At 38.3% G+C, this 14,598-nt stretch overlaps 1 protein-coding gene across 8 annotated transcripts in view; it reads left to right on the forward strand.

The window, feature by feature from the left end:
* The window catches only part of LOC112453891 (TWiK family of potassium channels protein 18-like), a 241,727-nt gene that overhangs the window by 220,513 nt on the left and 6,616 nt on the right, over positions 1-14,598 (forward strand). The window lies entirely within an intron of this gene.

Raw genomic sequence — 14,598 nt, forward strand, 5'->3', positions numbered from 1 at the left:
ATATATTAATTACATTATATTGTTCTCATATTATGTTACGATATAATATCACAATATATAGAATTATATGTAATATTAAACAATTAATGAATTACGAGATGTTTACGAAGTCGGATAGATATACTGTAAAATTGTGAGAGCGTAATTTTTACGCTGAGTCATTCATACAACTTGATTTGTCGCCAGCGAGAATTTAAATCCCTCAAATCCAAACTTGTTCTACTAGCAGCTCAATACTTTCCTCTTGGAACACGTTTCGATTTATCCCAGGAGAGCGGAAAGCCAGCAAACTTTGGGAGAAGAAGAAAGGTGGCTGCCGCCACGTGATTCGACAAGGGGTTGAATAAAGGCGAGTTAGTTCCAGGAAAGCCGGAGGAGAATCTATCCATGTATCCGTATTATCCCTTAGCTGCCGACACTTCGACCAACTTTCAAGTATCGATCCGCACCACATAGTTTACTTACAGTGTCCGTATTCCGTCGTTCCTGTTCTCGCAAAAACCTTAAGAATCCCTCCCAGAACTAATTTAATTTCCACGCTAAGCAGCGATTGTGTCAAAGTCAATAATGAATTTATCGTAAATAAATTATTAATCACCAGCAAAAGTTGACGCGAATGGCGTCATTATGATAACAAACGTATAAGAAATTCGGATCTTTTTAGAAATTTAAAGATGCGTAAGTGTGATAATAACTCATAAACCTATAGTAAATATATATTGGGATACACGTTGGGAAATCGTGAAACAATTGACCGCAATATAAACTAGGCATTAAAGTGGTATGCGTTATATCAGTTAACATTGATATTGTATTGAGTTACCACCCCTTGATCCGCGGCGCTATCATATTCCCAGAGGATGTCCAAAAATAAAATCCAGAGGATCATCCCGGCAAGGACATCGTGCGTGAACAGGGGCGGTCGCGCCATTGCAGTGCCGAGCTTTCCTAGATTTACGACTGGATATTATGCAGATGGTACTTGCATTAAATGCACCGACAGCGCAGCACGCCACGGACAGAAAAAAAGATGCTGAAAGCGCGGTGAGGGTGAACGGCTCACCCTACGCGCGACCGCCAGGCAAATTGTTTTCGTGTACCTGTTCTTTCGCGTGAAACACCCGGCGAGGGTAGGGACCTGTGGGGGCGTTAGATATCGAACGGGCGGGAATCTATGCAAAAAGCGACATAGCATGCAAATTTGTAAATATGGAGATTCCGAAGCGATCCGCGATGCAAATTTCCCGCGCGTCGAATTATGCGCGGAACGAACATGGCTACACAAAATTATAAATTACCCTGATTCGTATGCATATTTAATTGATTTAAAACTGAATTTCAAACGGCGAATAATAATTAAATAATTGAATAACAATAAAAATGATTCGGCTAATCATGCCTGCCCGAATATTAAAGATACATCGCTTATCGCAGGCGTGATTAAACTCGATCCATATAGCGAACGAATGCGAATTTACGCGAGGTATAAATTCTCTCTCATGATCATCGTTAATTTTTTATAGAGAGGCTGCGCAGCATTGCAATTAGTTCACTGTGCTAACGTAAAATTTATCATTATGGCTGTATTATTAGCTCAAACCGTACACACTATGAATTAAAACGGACTCGAGACTATTGATAACTCGATGTACATATTTGTTCACGAAAACTCCATTGTTTCTCACTAATTACTTCAATCTGGCGTTCTCAGCATAGCAATATGTATTGAGTATATATCGCGCAAACATAAATGCATATATATTGGGCTGATTTAACTACGATGGAGAGTGACAGAAACAGCGACGATCAAATGCAAGAGAGAGAAAAAGCGACACTTCGATACGACACAGTCGGTCACTCAGAAAAAGTGCGTTTGATTTGCGAGCGTATACGCCCGGCGCACAATCGCGATAGTTTTGCGCGTCCACTGTAAACGAAGGGCACTTTTACGAAGCGCACTTATGACCGCGTACTCGAGTAATCCAACGCGGTATCAAATACACGGCAACCACCGGCGCAAGGCGATTTCCACATTTTCTGCGCGAGCGCTTCTCCTATCGCCGTGATTTCGCGTTCTGCTGTTTTATTACGGCCACACATTTGTACACAGATGTTACGTACTCATGTACAAACTGGAATACTCTTATGCGGAGTGTTATCTCGCTTCGGATATTAGAATATTTCAATCCAGAATATGTACGTTCATTCAAAGATAGAAAAAAAATAGATATCTCTCATGAAAGTATCTATTTGCTTCCTCTGAGAGGAATCATTTCATGATATAACAGTGAAAAACATTGCAGGACAATAAAAAAGACATAAAAACTGATTTAGTTGAAACAATTATATTGCTGCATGCAAAATCTGTGAAGCGTTGCATTTATAATGCATTTGATATATATCAAATCATATGGACCGCTATAAATTTTCGCGGGTTGACTACGCTAGGAAAGCGAATTGCAGCAACTTTTCATATAGACGTGCCAATAAAATATGCGTAATATACGAGCAACACTAAATAACTTCCTTCGATAATTCCCGAATGACGACCGTTAGAGAAGGGATTCGAGGGTTAGAACGATTTGAATCGACGATTACCCACGTTGGGATGTTCGGGGAGGATATTTATGGGCTTAGAAATCGCAGTAGGCCGACAAACGATCGTTACTACCTCTCAGAGTGTATTTACTGCCATTGTGGTTCACCAATTGCTAGTTGATGTAAAACGATCATTTGAAGTAGATTGCGATTATCAAGGATTACTTGACATTAATTTAAACATATAAATTTAAAATCTTTTGCATATTAGTATGGATATAATTTATGCAAATTAATTATATTATTGTTGCCTGTCTTAATTATCGGGAACAGTGTTTATCTAAAGATAGGATATAATTGTGTCCAATAAAGTATTTGAAAAAATCAGTCACATTTGAATTCAAAATGCTGCATCTAATAAAAAGTCATGCCCAATGACTGAAACAAATAAAACGAATATTTTCTTGGTCTATTCGCGTTTAAAGAATGTTTGTATTCTCTCTTCACAAACCGGCTAGCGGCGCGGAAGGTCATGAGAGGTGCCAATGCACCGACGTTACCTTCGCAAGCGCCGTATTCTCGAGTGACGGTTGATCCTTGCCATTCCTTAGAACGATCCGTCGTCGACCGACATCAGTTCTCCCAGAAGATAATCGAACGAGAATGTTACTTTCCTCGTGTGTGCGTACGGTAATGTTATCGACTCCTCACGCCGCGCGCCGCGCCGCTCTCTCATCCCCCATCCTCCCTATGGTCTCGCCGGGCTCTTACTACGTCCGAGGAGTTTCTAACCGATTGTGTACACAGTCCCGATAACGAGGAGCTCGCGCATATACAGCGCTGAACACAAAGCAAATATTGAGCCTTTATCGACCTGACCTAACGTGATCTGCTGAAGAAAATCGTTATATCCAAGATAAAGCTCAAGACGCGGGAGAGAGATGTACGCGAACTACTATAACAAGCGCTTATCGATCGTGTATATTGCGTCCTTGTTCGACGACTAATGTAGTGGATACTACTCTCATCTACGCATGTGTATGTGCGCGTACGTACGTACGTGTCGTAAACTGTACTGCACAATCTTGAATTATCCACAGATGCTTCAAAATTCTCTCGGGTATATATAATAACATTTTTATTTCGTGGAAGGGTTCTAGATTTTTGATATGTCGAGAAATACAAATATATAATATACTGGTTCTGTCGCGTGTTTTCCATCAGCTAGCTCTGTAGAGAGAAGTATTGATTTTACTGCGCTAAAGCAGTATCAAACGTATAGCGCTCGCTACTAATTAGCGATACGCTCGGCTATAATTGCCAATTATACATTTCGTTACACAGAAACACACACACACACACATAGTATTAGAAGGAAAAAATTGCAATATTTATTACTTAGCTTGTTTTAAATATATTTTACACCTACAACGACTGAACATATTTCTAAAAAAAGTTCTAAGTCTGAAAATTTTGTGTTGCATTAATAATTGTTAATGCCACACAGCACATACACAATTTTCATGATTTGTTGATTACGTACTTTATACAGAAGCAGTTTTTACCCAGCGTATTTTCAAATATAAAAGGTTAATAATATCGACACCTAGCTCAGCTGCGGATAATTCTTGATGAAGACTAATGAATTATAGGAAAGAAGCGCGAAGTGAAAGGGTACTAAAGGAAGATAAAGAAGAAAAGGGTTGACGTAAGCTTTAGGTGTCGAAAAGAGATAATGATGAAGGCGCTGATGGGACTCGATGAGAAGAATATTATTGTAACGGTTTTAATTACTATTTCTAATGAAAGACGGGGCTATTAAATTTCTGTCAAGTTTGAGTTTTTAAATGATAAAGATTAGCTAAATATATACATTATTTTCTGATAAACGACATTGCGCGATACAAGAATGCTATTTATAACGTAATGGAATTTCATAGTTATGTCTTTTTTTCAAACAACAAATCGTTAAATTATGTTTTGCAAAATAAATCGTTACCAGCGTCCCGTCATTTATGTATGAGACGGCAAAAATGTTCACACGTGGTGACATTAGTAATCCATTGTTCGCATATACCACCGACGTCATAAATTTTACGTAAGGTCACAAATGAAAATATGAAACATTAATAAAGCGGACCGCAGAGAGATCAAATATGTAAATCTCTCATCCATGCTGGTTTTCAAGGTAGCGAATATAGTATAGCTGAAACAAGAGCCAGAGGAGGGCCGCGCATTATTTCTGTTCCAAAAGAACGACGGAGCATAGCATGAAACTCAAGTTTCGTCTTTGCTGTGTTATGAAAAAAATGCGAGAAAAAAATAAAATTTCGTTAGAAAGAACGTAATTAAAAACTATAGTTTTGCGCGGGAAAACCCATAACATCCCGTTCTCCTTCTGACGACTTTTTAAGCAGTTTTGCGCGTAGCACGCGCCCGACTAGAGTGCAATGTTCTTTACCAGTTATAAACGTTAATGAAGTACATTGTGCAGCAGCATGTAGGGAGATTTTCCTCCACAAAGCAATTAACTCTCCTAGTTCTAATGTCTTTTTCACAAAAGATGATTTTTCGTCACTTATTCTAGTTAACCTGTCGACATATGTTAAATATGTGTCATTAAAATGATTACCACGTGTTCAACTTTTCACTTGCATTTATCTTTATACTTATATCTATCTATAATAGATTTTTTTAAGATTGAAGAATGTTTTCGTTACTTTAAATATGCTTTATATATCTAACAATAAGATTTAATATATGATAAATTTTACAAATTTTTTGCATTAGATATATCACTGCTTTATACGCACGCAGTGGTTTATAAGCAAAAAATTGATATATTTTACATTGAAACTTTTTCTCATTCAACCACGTTGTGCTTTAAGAATTAAGAATTTATATTAGATTTGCGCAATTCTTCGAGAATTGTTATATAAAATATGTAAAAAATATCTTTATTTTATTCACATTTGATGTTAAACAATTTAAAATGAGGATGAGGGGAAGTTTATGCGGAGATAAAGAAGGATAGTTCATACTCCGGGAAGGCGACAAAAGCGGAGAATATCTCCTCTAGGAGCAAAGATGAAAGGCTGAAGGAGAGAAGTATTAGGCAGAGACTTATTGCTTCAGTAATTACTACTAATAGCCGCCCCCTGAGTAGCGAGGGCGAAAGGAGGTGGTTCTATACTATCCCATATTGTCCGGGAGTGCCTGAGAGAATTCCATGTTGGTAAACATCCGGACCATAAATTTTTCCAGGATTCCGTGGAATTTTCGTGCACTTTACGGGGATCCTCGCCGACGTTCCACGTCGCTTCATACTGCGAGGCGTTAAGGATACGGGGAAATGTTATCGTGAAGGGATGATGGGCCAGCGGAGAAATAAGCTTCTTATGAAAAAGGGAAGGGACAGATAACAATGATATTCAGGATTTTAAAGAGACACACGACCGAATTCAATATATCGATGTTTACTGCTCTCGTATCGAACGGCATTTATTATTCGCGTCATATTTACTCACAACTAATTACACAGTCGCGTATCTTTGCACGTGAAAATGAAAAGAATAAATTAATGAAATTATACGTGTTGCCATTTTCTTGGCATGACAAATATTTCTGTAAAAGTTGATAATTTATTTCCGTGCATCTATTCTTAAGGCACTGTTCTCTCCCGCTATGAGAATCACTATGATAACGATAACTCCCGGAGGTAGCGTACTATATATGCACGCCATATTGAATGGTTGGTGCGTGATTTATGATCCGTCTCTATCGCGCCCTTATTCCCTTACCTCGTTGTCCCTGTGCAACCAGTCGGCTTATGCTTCTATGACATGGATATAACTTGCTTCTTCCTTGCAGTGATTTCTCGAAGCTATTGATGTAGCATTATCATACACATCGTCAAACGGAATTAGATTCGTTTAAAAGTATTTCATATTTTTATATTTACACGTGTTTTATGTATTTATCTCTCTTTTATACTATGTTTTACTTAAATATCTTCTTTATGCAATAATTCCAAAATATTTCAAAAATAAAACGTATCACATATATCTGTCGTTTTTAAGGCTACCTCAAACATATTATAAAAAAGGAAGAAAAAGAAGTAGAGGTATACGTTGCGCATAGTAAAGAGCTACTCGCTTAAATTTCATATTGCGGCCTGTTTTACCTTCGACAAAATCTGTGCGATAACGTTGAGCGGTGCTAGCAAACTCGTTGGACGGAATTGCGGGACGTAGCTAGACATCGAATAGCTCCCGTGTGATTTACAGTCTAGCCCTATCAACGTCCTGGCCTTTCGTCATGCTACCCTTCACATACCCTGCTAAGCCGGAAGACGAGCGTTTCTATGAAATAGAAACATCTTGCTGGGTTTCGCGCGGCATAAGCCAACGCTCGAGATATATTTTATGGGGTAACATTTCCCTGACGGTGCCGCCGTGTAGAAACACCCGCGGAGGAGTATCCCATACATCAGGGTTGCACCCTGTCTCTTAACGCAGCGACTCTCAATGGGAGCGGCAGCGTCTCTGAATAAGAAATACATGTAATCCGCGAAGAAGATAATACGGTACGATCGATTATCTTAAATTATTTATAGACACCTTTCACGATGCGTTCTTGCGTTTTATTAAAAATAAAATATTAATATAAAAGAGAAGATTACCTAACATTTAGAATTCTTCCGTAATATCAACTTAAATATGTATTTCGTTGACTTTAATACGATTCACATAAAAAAAGATATATAAACCTTCATCTGCGTTCCGTAAAACTTGGAAATCTTCCTGCTAGTAGTAAAAAAAAGGACTCCGAAAGATAAAACTTGAGAGCCATTGCTCCCTTTCTCTTTCTCTCTAACCTAATGCTTCCATCTTTTGTCGTTTTTCTTCTTTCTTTCGTTTAGTTACTTTTTTATTCTTGTTTTATTTCATTTACCCTAAACGTACCTTTCGTATCCTGACCTACTTTACTCTAGCGGGCTCTTACCAAGTCTGTCGTCTTCGCGATTACTGTCACGCACGTCCTACATGTCTGAGGACTACTTCCTGTAGTTTCCCCTTATGAAAATGACTTCATTTTGTCACCAGGGACATTCGATTAAAATCATTATGCCTCATTTTCCTTAACGAGTTTGTGAATTATTTTATTGATATCTTAATAATTTTTTTTTTAATTATATATTTTAATAATATTTTGATTTATTTCATTCATGTAAGCATTGAAGCTGCTTATTTATTGCTGTGATATCTGTAAAACTCTCGATTATCTATTTAAAATAAATTCCATTATTTACACGATATTAACATCACTTAAATAATTATTTGTTAATCTTTCGACTTAATTTTTTGCAGAAAATGTCCACTGGTTTATTGTTTACGTCCAAGCGACGTAATCTGTTGTCTTGTACGCGCCGCCTAATCATGTTCCTGATGAGCCGCGGGCAAGTTGCGAATCAGAACGTAATACCTGTGCTTTTGGCACCCAAATTCGGAGAGCGCGGCTAAATAACATCTTCGACGCAGGCAGCTCCGGGTAGACGATACTGCGGCTGTTCTAGATCGTAATATCGCTTTAATTATGTGCGCCGTATTTGCGCCGGGTCGCGTTATTAATTTCGGGTCCTCACGCCGAGAGACTTACCGTTACGACCTCGGGGGTTATGTCGGATTCTGCGAACCCTCCAGCAGGAACGTCGCCGAGAACGGAGACGTGCCGTCAGTGGGTGGGTGTGCAACCCTCCCCGGGATACATGTCTGCACGTACGATGCATCCGCCCAGCGCAGCACACGGCTCATCTTCGAAATGTTATTGCGCGGAGCGTATACCCCCATCTCTCTCGTCCTGCCGTATGTAAATTATTTCGGGCGCTAAATTAAACAGGTGAAACGGTGTTGCGCGATAAGTTGGCGCGAACAGAATTGCCCCCCCCCCCCACGAAATATCTCCGTTTTAGGATGTTTACGACAGCCAGGATGTTTGGATTCGCGACGTTGATGTAGACGAGGGCGAGAGCGCCGCTTCAATTGCAAGCTTGGAATTATTATGCTTTTTGCGCGCGATAAGAACAACAATATCCGAGATATTCAATTTAAGTTGTCATCGCCGACGAAAGTTTTGACATGGCCGAAGTACTACGTGACGGAAAGTAATAAGTTTCAATGATACTCGTTACACGGATAAACGTTCGTATTTCCCGTAATAATTTGAGATCGTACATGTACGTGCAAAAATGTTAAAAATTGAGATATATGAATGTACGGTTATTTGAGCGTTAATTGATTCATCATTTATGAATGCTATCATAATTGTGCCTGTATCGACTTGTCATGTTCGTGCCATCGGAGCGCTATTTTCAATCGTCATTTCTGTCGCCGTCACCGTTTCTTGGAACAGGTACATACCGCGCTTTACAGCCATCGACCGGAGCTAGATCGCACTCTATTATTTTTCACCGATGTAATTTTTCCTCGTTTTCCAGACAGTTTGGTCGGGCGTCTCGCGGAAAATATCCCCGCGGATTGCGGTCGTCGTGCAAAATAAATAATCCCTACTGTCGTTTCCGTTTCTCGTTTCGTTCCGCTTCGCGTGTCACGTGTCTGTTCCATTTTTATTACAACGAAGCCACCTCGTTACATCGACTCGCGTACCTATCTTCTTTTTTTTTTTTAATTGTGCGCACCTCTATTCCATGGCATTTTTGAATGCATAATGCGGTGTGCAGAGATTTCATATAGACTGTAAAAATAACAATATATGTTTACAATATTTCGAAACTGCGAATTAAGACTTGGGGACAATAGAAAAGGAAATCAGATATCCTATAATGCGCGCGCTGTTTACCATGTCTACTTCTATGATTATTTATAAATGAAAGATTTGCCTTTTTTAATATACCGCAATGCTTTGAGACGCTTATTACAGGGTGCATCAAAACGACAGTTCGAAGTTCTCGGATGGAGCAATTAACGAACAAACGCGAATGGACTTAAAGTTTTGCTCATCGCTTTCTCTTGTGCAACTCATTTTACTTGCCGAACTGTTATGGTTACTTAGAATGCATTATGAAGACATAGTGATGCCGCATACAGCTGCGGTGAACTTTACTTGTTGCAAGTATCTGCGCTACATTACAGTGTTCGCTACAAATAATTTCAGTAGACATAATATCGATTTAAACTTTTAGAATGCTATTGATTGGAATGCCATATTCATGCATATTCATCTACATTTGTACATTTCAACATAAATTAATTAATCTGTTATTGATATTTTTAGGGAATAAAAAATAACTGAATCTCTATTATAAAAACGATGCTCGCAAAAATATAATTACAGTTAGGTAGTAGTATAAAACACTGTGTTCAAGAAAAATTAAAACTGTAAATGAGAGAAATTACTTTCCCATATATATACATTTATATCTGCAGTTGCAAGGATTGAAAGGGAAATAAATGTTCGATTTGGAATACCTTTTTAAAGTGCATGAATTTTTGAATGTTCTACTTGCTATGTAGAATTTACGAATACTCGTCACTTACCGAAAAGCTATCAATCTCAAACTTCGCTGAGAACTGCTTGTTAATGAAGGAGTCAATTTTGTTAATAAAAGAGAATTTAACTGAAATTATTTAGTACAAAATTATTATAAGTCTGTTTTATATAACTTAACAAATATACATAAAATTGTCAATATTTCTCTCTTTTCTATTTTCTTCTTTTTTTTACAAATTGCACTAAACAGGCTTACATGTTTTTTTTTTTTTTTTCAAAGTCTTAAATTATATAATCGATTTTATGTGCACAATATGCAATATTAAAAATTCTAAGATAAGATAATATTAAATAAGATCATATTTAATATGGCAAATTGTTTAGTACTACAAATAAAGAATATCTCGGGTTAATTCTTTATTATAAAACATATACTTGTCTTTTCAGATGTATCTCTGTACTCATTTCCTATCTCTTGTAAATCTTGTCTAATTAGAGCACTTTAATTAGTGAATTACATTTTAATTATTAAATCTTTTAAAATATAATTCTTTTTAAAAAGAAAAACTTGGCATCGCGATTGCGCCTGCTCCAGTTTGCGTTACGCGCGGAAGTATTACTTGAATGTCCTTTTTAATCTTAATATTAACCTCCGGCTTCTTCAGCAAGTGCTTGAATAAACCTGTAATAAATTGCCCTTGTGTCCTATACTTCTCGAAATCGAAGTCTTCGTTGTCTTGAAGAAGATTGGGATTTTGAGCGAGGTATGTAATTAGGTCGTTATACGCTAGTTTCTCCTTGTACGTCAATTGATCGAAGTTCACCGTCTCCTGAATCATGTTGCCTAGTTGCACTTCAGCCTTAACTACGTACGTTTCCACCCACATCCACATGATGGGCAAGGCACCCATGTCAGTGAATTCCACTTTGTCTTTGTAGTATCTAAGTGTCTTCAGAAGTCGTTTCTCGAGATGTATTTTACCGGACAATGCACTCTGAATAATTTTGTGCAAAAGGTCTCCACGAGACATAGTTAATGGTGGTTTTTCTATATGCAATTTTTCCAAAAGAGTTGGATCCGCGAGGAATTTCTCTAGCTCTTCTATCATGACGGATTCGTCATCATTACGGGCTGTTGGAAGAGCAACAGTCAAACTTGTTAGTTCAGGCTGCCACTGACCTGTAGTTTCGGACATCATCTTCACGAGTTTATCTTCAGACACTTGAGTGCTTATCGATGGTACCTCGATAGCCTGTACATAAATATCAATTAAGGATTTCAGCTTCGGGTTTGATTGAATTATTTTACTTTTTTGTAGTTTGTGCAAGAGCGTTATCAAAAGTGCCCCTTTATTTGGATACACCAATGGTTCAAAATCTGGCCCAAGTATTTCCTGAATCTTCGAAGACGTGAAAATCATTTTGAGAGGTTGTATTGTTATCGCAAGCGTGTCCTCTTTTTCTAAAGTAGGCAGCAGATCAGCGTAAGGATTAGATGGATTTATAGACTGCAACAATATCTTAGGATTGACAATAGGTACAGTGACACTGTCGGATAACTGTTCATCGGGTGGATGTTCGCCAATACTACCGTGGGTCAAGTCGTTCGGATTAAACGTGGAATACACGACATTTGATACCAATTTCTCCGACGAAGCTACGATGGGTAATAATATCGTTGAGCTGACATATTCTATACTGGCGATATATTTATGAATATAGTTTATCAAATCCGTATTCTTCGTTACTTCCGGATAAGTCGCGGCTTTCTTAAGTACTGCTGACAATAATGCAATATTCGTGGGATAAACTGTCGTATCCACATCCTTCAAGATCTTCTTAACGTAATTTTTGCCAAATATGGTAGACAATGGTTGTAATACTTGAGTACCTATTGGCGTACCGCTATATTGCATGAAACCAGTTGTTTCCGCCGATTTCAGAAGTTCCTTGATATCTGGTAAAATAATTTCACGTTCTTCCGAGGTGTAACTTTCCATTTCCACCGTCGTTACAACTGGGACGCCACTATTGGATATTTGCACTTTAAGAGGCAGATCAGTGTCTATAGTAGGAGGTAATACTATCGCACTTGATACATTCTCGTTACTCACTTTCTCTTCCACCCTCCGTGAAAGTTGTGGTTTGGTATATAATTTCCTTGTTGCTTTGGTAGATTTTTTCGTTGTGATTTTTTTAGTACTCACTTCTTTCTGTGAAGAACCGCGAGCCTCAAGCTCCTCACTTGCAGTTACAAACACTGGTGGTATACTTTCATAAATAGTCAATTCTGAACTATGTTCTAAATGTTCCGGAGTATATTCTATTTCGGAATTATATTCTTCAACAATACTCTCTCTTGCAGATCCTGTATATTGGGGCTTCTTTTTTGAGAGATGTGGTTTCTGCGTCGGAATATAAGTAACCAGAGAAGGAACGTGAGATATTGACGTTAACGAAGGTTTCATAGTTAAGGGCCGGTGTGATGTATCTTCTCGAGCAGATATATATTCAGTGGCATGTGATTCGGTAACTTTTGCTCCAGTGACTCTTGCTCCTGTGACTCTTGCTCCTGTGACTCTTGCTCCTGTGACTCTTTCTCCGGTGATTTTTGCTCCGGTGATTTTTCCTTCGGTAACTCTTGCCTTGGTGACTTGTGCTTGGCCTGTCGTAGCAGAACGTGCACCGTGGATTGATGATTCCACCTTTACTTCTGCAGAGTCGATATGTGTAGGAACTTTCCATTCTGGAGTTCCAACTTGCTCGAATTCTTGTACAGCGGCACCGGGAACTTTACCAACATATTTATCTATGTTCCATATATACGGAACTCCGTTGAAGCCACTTGGCACATTGTTCGTATACGTAGTATCTGTCTCGATTGCCAGGTTTACCGGTTTTTCCCGGTCTAGATAAAGATTTACATCTACTGGTTTTATAGGGCCTTGCGATTGATGCTGAGGCGGTGAAGTTGTCTTCAGAATATACGCTACATTTTGAATTTTCGTTATTAATGTGAAAGGTATATTATTTTGTAATTTGTGTACCTGGGAAAACGTATTCATCAAACACTGTTTAGGTGTCAGGCATTTGCTTTTCTCCGTTGGTATCAAGGTACTCAAAAGCACGGATGTTTCCGGCTGTGCAATTAACTCAAGCTTTATGGAATCTACGGTCGACTGAAGTACTTGATCCGCATCAGGGGTCTTCACAGATTCCAAAAGTATCAGTACATCAACTTCAGGTGACACAAACGGTGTGAAAATTCTGGAATATCTTTTCATGATTAACGCTGGTAGCAGAGTTGTGGCCGGCTGTTGTAGCATGTGTGAATTTGGAAAGCTTGGAACGCGATTCGTAAGTCTCGTTATGAATGCCAAGAGAAGATCTAAGGGATCGCTGTAGGCAAATTTGTTGAATCCCTTGAGAATTTTATTCATGTCCTCGTTCTTATAATTGTGCATGAAGTACGTTAGTAAACTATTTTTCATGAGAACCGCATCCGAATCAAAATCTTGAGGAATAATTGCTGAGAGCAGCATTCCTACATCTATGTCTTTTTCAGTCAAATGATTCATATATTTGAAGTTCGAATTATAGTAAGATGGAACTGTTACAACCTTCAAGTGATGGTACACGTAACCCGCGGCGTCCTTTATGATCATTGGTACGTTTGAATTGAGAATTTTGGTTAGGACAGAAAAGACAAGTGTATAAGCGTCATTGCCAACGGGTTCCTTTCCAATCGAATCCCAATCGTTATAATCGATAATGTTATTTTTAGTTAAATCGTACAGAAATCTGACGTTTTCTTCCAATACGGGATCATCGCTAGGGTTTGGTAAGTTTATCAGTATCAAACCGAATAATTCTTGCGACAAAGGCTGCTTCTTTGTTTGTAGATTGTTAAGAAGTTTTACGAACACCGGACCAAGAGCTTTCTGAGTGATATTCGAGTGTTTGTCATATCCTATCGTTTCTTCGTTTTTAATTTTACCTTTCGAGACTGTGTCTAAATCGATGTCGGCAAGATAATTAAACGTCTCAAATTCTGTTGGTTTTAGTAACGTATTTAAATCGATTCTATTCAATTCGATCTCGTTGGTCAAGTATTTAGCTGTGCATTGAATATAAGATGGTAGATTTTTTGTCACCGACGACAATATGACACTTGTCTGTTGATTCTTGTCTGTGGTATCTAATTTAGATAAAATCGGTAATAAATTATACATATAAACCGTCTTTTTCTTGAAGAACTCGTAAAGCGTCTGCAATGATGTATATTGTTCTTCCGTCATTCCGCTTTCAAGACCGTGGAGCAAGTACGAGAAGATATGGAGTATGTTATCACGGAATGTCACTGACGATTTTAATTTCTCTATTACTACGTTCTTCCTATTATCGCCATTCGGAATATTTTGTTCATCTTTCAGGTATTGAATACTGCTACTTGAATACTGTTCAAACAGCACCGGATTCAAAGATCTTCGTACGACGCCGAAGTCCGAAAGAGCACGTAGTAGAACATCTTCGTTATTTGATTTGTGCCCA

Source organism: Temnothorax curvispinosus, unplaced genomic scaffold (assembly GCF_003070985.1).
Source record: "Temnothorax curvispinosus isolate PA1 unplaced genomic scaffold, ASM307098v1 QBEX01004747.1, whole genome shotgun sequence".
Lineage (NCBI taxonomy): Eukaryota > Metazoa > Arthropoda > Insecta > Hymenoptera > Formicidae > Temnothorax > Temnothorax curvispinosus.